This window comes from Hippocampus zosterae, chromosome 13, assembly GCF_025434085.1.
Source record: "Hippocampus zosterae strain Florida chromosome 13, ASM2543408v3, whole genome shotgun sequence".
Taxonomy (NCBI): Eukaryota; Metazoa; Chordata; class Actinopteri; order Syngnathiformes; family Syngnathidae; genus Hippocampus; species Hippocampus zosterae.
The window spans coordinates 6,437,943-6,447,053 of NC_067463.1; positions in this window are offsets into that span (position 1 = coordinate 6,437,943).

Below are 9,111 nucleotides of genomic sequence, written 5' to 3' on the forward strand. Positions count from 1 at the left end.
GTATTACCATCACTTGCGCAAAACGGTAATGCCTCAACTTAAGAATCTAATTTGCGCCCTGACAACTCCGTCATTCAAAACTCTCTTATCTCAAATCATCTCTCCTCAGTGAAGTAAATCGAAATGCCAATTTGTTTCCTTGAGATACAAGTGACCTAACTTGTGTGCTCTTCAAGATACGAGCCATCATTTGAATGGTTTGTTTTTTCTTTTTGTCTTGCAAGTGCCAACTTGAGATATGAGCACGACTGTGCGTTTGCAACAAATTCACATATAGAATTGGAGGAGCGGTGGTCATGGCTTTGTTGTTTTGGCAAAGAAGCATTAACTTAGACTAGTGGTTCTTAACCTTGTCCGTGGTACCGAACCCAACCAGTTCAGATGCACGTTCACCGAACCCTTCATTAGTGGAAAGAAGAAAAACAATATTTTTTACAAATTGAAGACATTAAAAAACATATATATTATTAATATATATATATTAAAAACGAAAAAAAGTAAGTAAAATTACATGGCATAAGTATCGTTTTTTAAAAATGGTATGACTATCACGACAGTCAAACGGTGACAACTGAGCGAACTAAAATTTCCCGCAGCACTGAGTGGACAAGCAATGTCATGTGATCATCTGCAGCCAGTGATGGACAAGCGGGCGTGTCATAACTAATTGACATCTTGAGTCGGGTATGTTTTAACTTCCATGGCAAAGGCTCCGTCGAAGCCCTGAGACTGATTCACCGAACCCCCGTGTGGGTTAAATCAAACCCAGGTTAAGAACCACTAACTTAGAATGTTATGGCTGCAAAATGTTCTCCAGAAGTTGACAGGCGGCAAAACAAGGAAGTTGAGGAATGCTCATCAAACACCTATTTGCAACATCCCACAGGTGAACAGGCAAACTGGAAACAGGTGGCCGCTGTGATTTCGTACGAAAAGAGCTTCCCTGAATTGCTCATTCATTCGCAAGCAAAGATGGTCTGAGCTTTTCCATTTTTCCACTTTCAAGTAAATGGTCCTTGAATCGTATCACTCTCCCCTCCTGTATCGAGATACGCATTGAATCGTCTTTTATGGGAGAGATGCACTCCCCAAGAAAACGGTGACAGAAGACTCAAGTGCGTTTTCTTGTACTGCATGACCACACAGTCCTGTCTTCCAACGCTACTGTGCAGCCGAGTTCATTTTGTGCCGTTTGCATCCCCGAAATGTGGCACGTGGGGACCGTTTTAAATCCTTTGGGCCCCCTGTAATGTTTTGAGTTCATCATGCAGCGCCTTTGTCTGAGAACGCTTCTGCGCAGAGAGGCAGGGGGGCACGCAGCGGGCATGTTTGTGATTAAACCTGGCGAGGTACGGCGTGGAGGATTGCCTTCGTGTTTTCACAGGCTTTTTTCCGCCTGTCACTCAGCACTCCGTGCGTATTCTAATCCGAGCAAAGACAGCGAGTAATGGGGGAAACATTTGCCGCGGGAGATCCGCTCGCACTCTTCCTGTGAGTTTGAAGCAAGAAGGGAAAAGAGTCGGTGTCGCGTTGACGTGTTTGAAGAATGTCAGGAAACATAATTAATTAAAACTCTTATCTTCCATCACCTCAAAGTCCAATCGTTGACATGACAATGCAGCAGTTCACAATCATTATCTATCTAAGAATGTGACAAAAACTGAAAAAACGTTCAAGAAAATACACAGTCCTCACCCGAGGTTCTGATTATGTGTCGGTAAAAATTCATTCTCATCGAATACTGATTCCAACCTGTCATTTTCTAATTTCTAATCTCTCATTTGTACTCAAAACCTCGGTACACCTAAAAAACTAAACTCCTGCAGTCTGTTTGTCCGTACGGTTGTTTACACGATGGAAAGTCATAATTAGCAGCGTCAGACTCTAAACCCTGTAGAAGAACTTCATCTCTAGAAGACTGGTAGCGAATGGGTTAGTGATATGATACTGTGTAAGAATTACAAAATAATCTCAACATTTTGGTTTCTGATGAATCATGTCTTCAATCAATCAATTGAGGCAAAACAAATTGCACTACATGGTGGCAGCCAGCAGAGGCGCTGTTTATTCGCTTGCCACTGCTTTTAAAAGAAGAGGAACATGACATCAACCGTATACGAACCACTGCCATGCTACGGCACTCCTCCTACAGGTAGCCTTTGTCTGCTCGAAACTGCTTTGCTGTGTAAAAAGGAATTGAGAACATTCAGATGTTTTGCATCCCCTCCAAAAAACGTTTGATTGATTGCAAGCTAGGTGTCGTAACGTCAACTTGAATTTGAACTTACCTTAACTGACCACTGCCACCAGTTGGTACGGAGGGTAACTACATGACTGAATGACTTTAAGGGTTTGTGTGTGTGTGTGTGTGTGTGTGTGTGCGCGGGGGCTGGGGGGGGGGGGGGGTTTGGTTGGGTGGCTGAGTGGCAGCATAGCTGACCTTGTGTGCCTGGTCTCCCATGGCAAAGCCATTGTGCTCTCGCACCTGCTGACCGACTCGATATTAAAACATTTCATCGCAGTGAGTCAAGTCAATCCAGGCGGTCTTTGTCTTTGTGTTTGAGCAGGCAGAAGTCGCTTATTTGTTCAAAAGCCTCTTGAGGATTTTCTCCACTTCAGGGAAGTGGTTGTCAGTCAACAAGCTCAAAGTAGCAAACACCCGAAGGGCCAGATGGGAAAAGGAAAGGCCCTTTTAGCTTTTCCACACCAAGGCACTTGTATGGTCTGCCATCTCGCCAATTAAGTTTGGATACTATTTAGCTGCATGGCTCCTCTTCGCCGTGGCAGTATAACCTTTTTTGTACTTGGAATCGCTGCCCATCAGTTGATCAATTCCTCCCTCTTTTTTGGGATCATCGTGACCAGGAGAGTTTCTCAACGCAGCCGTGGTTGCTATTGAAATCCACCGGCGCCATCCCAGAGCAACGTGCATAAGATTAGCCGAGCCGACAAAATATCTCCCAAATTCCGCTCAGCAAAACGTGTTTTGTGTCGCCACAAGAAAAACGATTACTAAAAAATCAGCGTTCGCGACCTGCGCAGACACTCGCAATCCGTTGCCTGTCACTTGGATTTTAGATTTGTTCCTGTGTTGTATTGCGATCCGTTGTAACGTCAGGCTTTGTTAAAACATGCTTCACCTCAGCTGAATTCAATTTTCCAGTTTGCTTTCCATTCATGACAGGAGAGGGGCAAGGCCATACATTCGGTTCCCTGTAGGCTTGCCACACCTTAACGAAAAGGCAGGCAAATTGAGGACGACGCAAGCGGGTGGCAAACAAACACGTGTCGTGAACATGCCGGAAAGTGCGCCCAGAATGGGGGGGGGGTTAATTAAAGATGACAAGAGAGGCTGGCATAACTTACTGAAAAGAGTAAAACACTATGCTGCTTTAAAGAGGCTTTGGAGAGGAACTGACTTGGGGGGTCAGAGGTGGCGTGTTGAAAGGTAAAAGGTCGAGGGGAATGAGCCCTGCGGCGGTTTTAAGTTTGTTCTGAGTGGGGCAATTTACAGCTGTCCCCCCCAGCACCCTTCAAAAAGGCAGCTAAAGAACTATGACACTGTTCTAAATGGATGTCAGAACATTTTTTTTGCACTCGTGTAACTTTCATTGTTTTGTTTTGGTTTTTTTTTCATTGGTTATTTGATCTTGTTGATTTGTTGTTCTTTGTCTATGCAAGCGCGTTAATTTTTATTTTGCCTCTGATTGTGAATGAGTTAAATAGATTTTAATAAATTGCATCAGGAGTGGCCCTGTGGGCCAGTGGTTAGCGCGTCGACCTCACAGTGCAGAATTCATGGGTTTGATCCCGGCTCCGGCCTTTCCTGTGTGGGGTTTGCATGTTCTCCCCGTGCCTGAGTGGGTTTTCTCCAGGTACTCCGGTTTCCTCCCACATTCCAAAAACATGCGTGGCAGGCTGATTGAACACTCAAAATTGTCCCTAGGTGTGAGGGTGAGCAGGGGTGGTTGTTCATCTCTGTGTGTCCTGCGATTGGCTGGCAACCTGTTCGGGGTGTTCCCCGCCTACTGTCTGAAGACGGCTGGGATAGGTTCCAGCACCCCCCATGACCCTTGTGAGGTTAAAGCGGTTCAGAAAATGGATGGATGGATGGATAAATTGCACCATTGAAATCCCCAAATCCAAGTTCTAACCGAGACTGTCCCTTTCCAAGCGCCACGATGTTGTGCAACTACAACTCTTGGTTGCGTGTCACTGTCATGCAATGTCTCATGTGGGTGCAACTGGATGCATTTATCTCCTGTGTCTCCTTCACTCTCAGATGACGGCGACACAGTTGAGGTTCGCTTTAATGCCAAATTGTGGTTTTCTTAAGCCGCAGCAGTAAACATTTACAAACTGTGAATGCCGTTGAACAAGAAACGTTCACCGAAATGTGCTCATTAAATTAAAACCATGACGGTGGGACTGAGCGATATGGCCTTGAAATAAAATGATCCCCCCATCCCCCCCATCTCCCACAATACAGGTAAACAGTGTTTAACTTCAATCTCATTGTTCCACATGCATGACTGCACCTTCCCATGTTGACAAACACATGGCTGACAGGCCGTCGCTCATATTAAGTCGGGTGTGTTATGTTTTGCAGAGAGAGCCGGCAAAGGTTGTTCATCCTGCTCTCTGCTGTCATGCCACCTCTTATCACAACATTGCCCTACCCTGGCCCTTGGGGCCTGGAGATGGACCAAAGACTCGCAAAAAGACCTGACAACCCTTCTAAAAAGTATTGGGACAATTACAGGAAGAAAAATAAGGAGTCAGTCAGTGACCCACAATTTGCTCATTTTAAAAAAAAATTTTAACGGCAGTCCGAGACTTCAGATTCATGCCTCAAAGAGCATGGAAGTCATTAAGGGTCTTGGGTAATAAGGGACCTTTGGCTTTCACCTGCCAATTAAAGCTAATTCAAGTAAACGTTGGATCGTCTTTCAAAGCCTAACAGCGGACTATGTCTTCAGTTATTGGGTTTGCCTCAGAAGAAACTAAGACAAAACAATAGTTCTCAGATTCTCTCAACTCAATTGTATTTTATAGAGCATTTTAAAACAACCACCGCCGTATACAAAGTGCCATACATGGAGATAAAATAATTAAAACAAAAAAAACAATAAATTAAGAACAAAGACAGTGGAAAGCATAAAAAGAGTCAAACTAAAAATCAAGTCTCAAGGACTCTAAAATGTATAGGGAGCCAATAATTTGATGCCCAAGTAGGAGTTATGTTCTCCCTCTTACGAGAACCAGTCAAGAGGTGAGCAGCAGCATTCTGGACCAACTGGAGACGCTGAATGGAGGATTGGCTGACTCCAAAGAAAAATGCATTACAGTAATCCAGCCGGGATGTAACAAAGGCATGAGTTACTGTCTCAAAGTGCTCATGAGAAAGGAGAGGTTTTACTTTAGCCAGCTGCCCTGAAATGAAAGAAGCTGGATTTAACAACGGCACCAATTTGCCAGTCCAGTTAAAGACCCAAGTTCAAGACTGTTGTGTTAAGATAAGGAGCCAGGGGCCCAGGTCCATAGGATGGAATGTGCAACAGCCACTGGGACCAGACGCGATCACTTTTGTCTTTTCAGTGAAATTCAAGAAATTGGCCTCAATGAGAAAGTGTCTTTTTTGCTCAGTGGGACGTAGATCTGACAGTCATCTGCATAACAATGGAAGGAAATAACATGTTTCCTTGAGATAGAACCCAATGGGCGCAGAAACGGTGAGAACAGCAGAGGCCCCAGAATTGAGCCATGTGGAACACCACACGACAGTGGGGCAGTTTGTGACTCAGAGCGACCAAGGCTGACACAAAAGGTTCTGTCAGCTAAATAGGACCTAAACCACTCATAGGCGCTACCACCAATGCACACTAGGTGATGCAAACGCACCAAAAGAATACTGTACTCTGATCCACTGTATCGAATGCTGCAGTTAAATCCAAATTTACTGACCAACATTCACTTAAAAAGGTAATCCAATTTGATCCCAGTGTTCATTGTTAATAATGCGGTAACACTGTACATGGATTTGTGTAAAGGTTTACATTAACATTTCGGGAAATGTGAAACACAACAGTATTTGTTTATTCTGCTATTATTAGCACTTTTTTTAAAAAAGAGGACCATGGGCTGGTGTCAATCCCAGTTGATATCTGCCTAAAGGCCATTCAGGGTTGACGTGCAAAGACAAGTAAGCAGTCAAACACATCCACGCCCGGAGGCCATTTAGAGCCGGCAATTAGGCTCAACAGCGTGGTTTTAAGTGGTTCCTGAAGGGAAGCTGCTCAGCAACGGAATGCCCAACTTTAGTCACTTGTTCACCAACCGTTGTTTTGTTTGGCATTGAAAGGTTTGGCTTGATAAGCCGCGATGTGACAGATGTGTTGATTACCTTACTTCCTCCCGTCATGGGCTGCAGATAGAACCAAGTAACCATGGCCTGTAGGGCTTTGCCCATGTCTATTTTATTTGTCTAGTGATAAGAGTGATTAATTTCAAAATACCGTGGGATATGATGGGGGACAGGTCATAAAGACAAAAATCCCTCATATATGATTTACAGATCTTTTTTTTAATACTAGAAGGTGTATTTACACCAGAAAAGTCTTTTGGTGTGCTTGTTTGGTCCGGACCAAAAGTGGACCAAATTTTTTTTAGTTCTGGTGTGGTTCAGTTTTTGTAAGTGAATTTTGTACGTTGTAGGACTGAACCCAGCCGATTTGATTGCCAGCCAAATGAAACGTCTCCCCTCATTCCCTTGTGGTCTACTTTGTGGAAGCATAATTGACTCACTGGAGTCCGTGCAGGAGATATGCGCGTGCAAGGCACGTTTCCGGGAAATGACGTGAAGCTATCCACGCGGGAATGATACAAAGTTGACCACTGCGAAAGCGACTGTGTGTGACAACCTACCCCCCACAAGTTCGATACAATGCTGATGTCAAATTTACCTTGGTCATCTGACGTACAAAAAGGAATGAACGACTTTTTTTAGGGTTCCAAAACAGTCTTGAGGATGTCGTGGGACTGCAATTCATGGTACCACGATGGAAGTTTGCCTTCATTGGTAAAATACAAGTCATCCGCACATTGTGATGGCAGTCTTATGGTTTAGTTTTCATTATTAAAACGATCTGTCTGCAGTGCTCTTTTAACCTCTGCTTTATTTATCGGTGCAGCCCCCAAGAGGGCTCTGCTACATCCATTACTACCAGATGATTGTTCCCATAATTGGAGCCCCATCGAGCAGCCCCGGCACCTCGAAATAGTCAGTGTGTAAGAAGATCTTTTAAACAGGAAGCACATTACGCCACATTTCTGAAATAGGTTAATTATACTTTTGACCAAATGACACAATGTCCCAATTTGCACCGAAAGCATGTTGCTTTGATTCCCTGATTGGACCATTTTCTTGATTTAAACATTATGTTCAAGAAGCCAATGATGCATTCACAAGAAAACCACAAACTAAAAACTAAACAAAAACACCCCCCCCCCCAAAAAAAAACATTTTGTCATATGTTCTTGGCTTTGAGAGACATGGAAAAATTACCCCAAACCAAAACAACGTCACAAAGGGATTGGTGCACGAAAGCGTTAACGTGTCCAGAAAGGAGACCACCCCTCGTCCCTTTGAACCGACTTTCACCTTCGTTTATTTGTAATGAAATAGACGACACAGTTTTATAGAAAATTGCTACTTTTATTTTTAATACTGTCCTTTGTTTTGGCATCATTTTTTTTACAAACACATAAACACTTGAGATAAACAATACAGAGCATGATGGTGCTTTAGCGACAAAGTTGCAAACAGCTGCTGTTCCCTTTCACAGTCCAAAGCAGCATAAAAGTATTCCAGTTGATGCGTTCATGGGATGGGCAGATGGGATCTGATCTTGTCACGTCGCGTGCTCGCCAGCAGGTGGCGGGTTCTCCCGCCACCTGTTCGGCACACCTGCCCGTTATTTCGGGCTGATTACGTGCCTTTATTAGGCGACTCCGGCAGTCATCTCACTGCCGGAGAATTCCTTACCGTGCCATTGCTCTCTATTTGCTATTCTCGTCGTTTGACTACTTCTCGCTGCCCTATTGCCTTACGGCCCCAATCTTCGCGTACTTCTTATTGTGATCAAATTGTTATCTCGGTAGTTCCTCGCCCTTTATCGTTTCGCGAGCGTTTTCGGTTGTCTTCCTTATTTTTTCCTGGTCCTTATTTGACCAGCGTTTTCTGTTACCGTTTTCCCTGTTCGGGCTCCTTTTGTTCTTTATTAAAACACCTTTGTTCTCACAAGATCTTTTCGTTGTCTGCTTCTCCGGGGATCCACCTCGTTTCTCTCTGTTGTGCACGAGGCGATTTCTCATCGCCTCGGGCTCAACGTGACAGATCTTGGTTGGGGGGTGATGTAGGGGGTGATGTATGGATTCACATTAGACTGCACTTTAGTCCTAAAAACTTGACGAAGCAGTTTTACCTTTTATATACAACGTCGCTTTCAGCTGTAGCCAAGATTTTGCATCACGTTTAACGAGTACTATTTTAAAAGACGGCTGCGTGCCTGGTGAATCAAAGGCGCACTGTTGTAAACCATTTACACTTAAGATGGTGATGAGTTCTCGCTCCAGACCAGAGGACGAAGTTTGAGTGTCAGTCGGGGTAAAATGGCTTAATTCAAGGTGTCAGAAGTTTGGGGAAGACTATTTTCAGAGACTCTCAGATGAGCTTCTGAATCTCGGTTTTTGAGCTCAGTCCTCAGAACGACTATATAGGCATATGTTACCATGCCAGCAAAACCCAAAACATTGAATCCAGTTGTTCTAAACTATGCTTTTGAAGTATAGATCAAAAGAACGGTCATCGAGCATGGGAGAACATTCTTGGACGGGTCGTTTGCGCGGTTAAAAAATTACCATCATTTTTATTTACTCTATGTTTTTTACATTATGCACAACTCTCATTTATTGTGTGATCATCTAATTGTAATGTGTGTTTGTTACATATTTTGATGCATTTTTATGCTTTAGAAAACATTTGTCTGAATTTTGGGGGGCCTTGGAACGGATTAGGGCATTTACATGGAAAACGTGTCTCTACTTACAAAA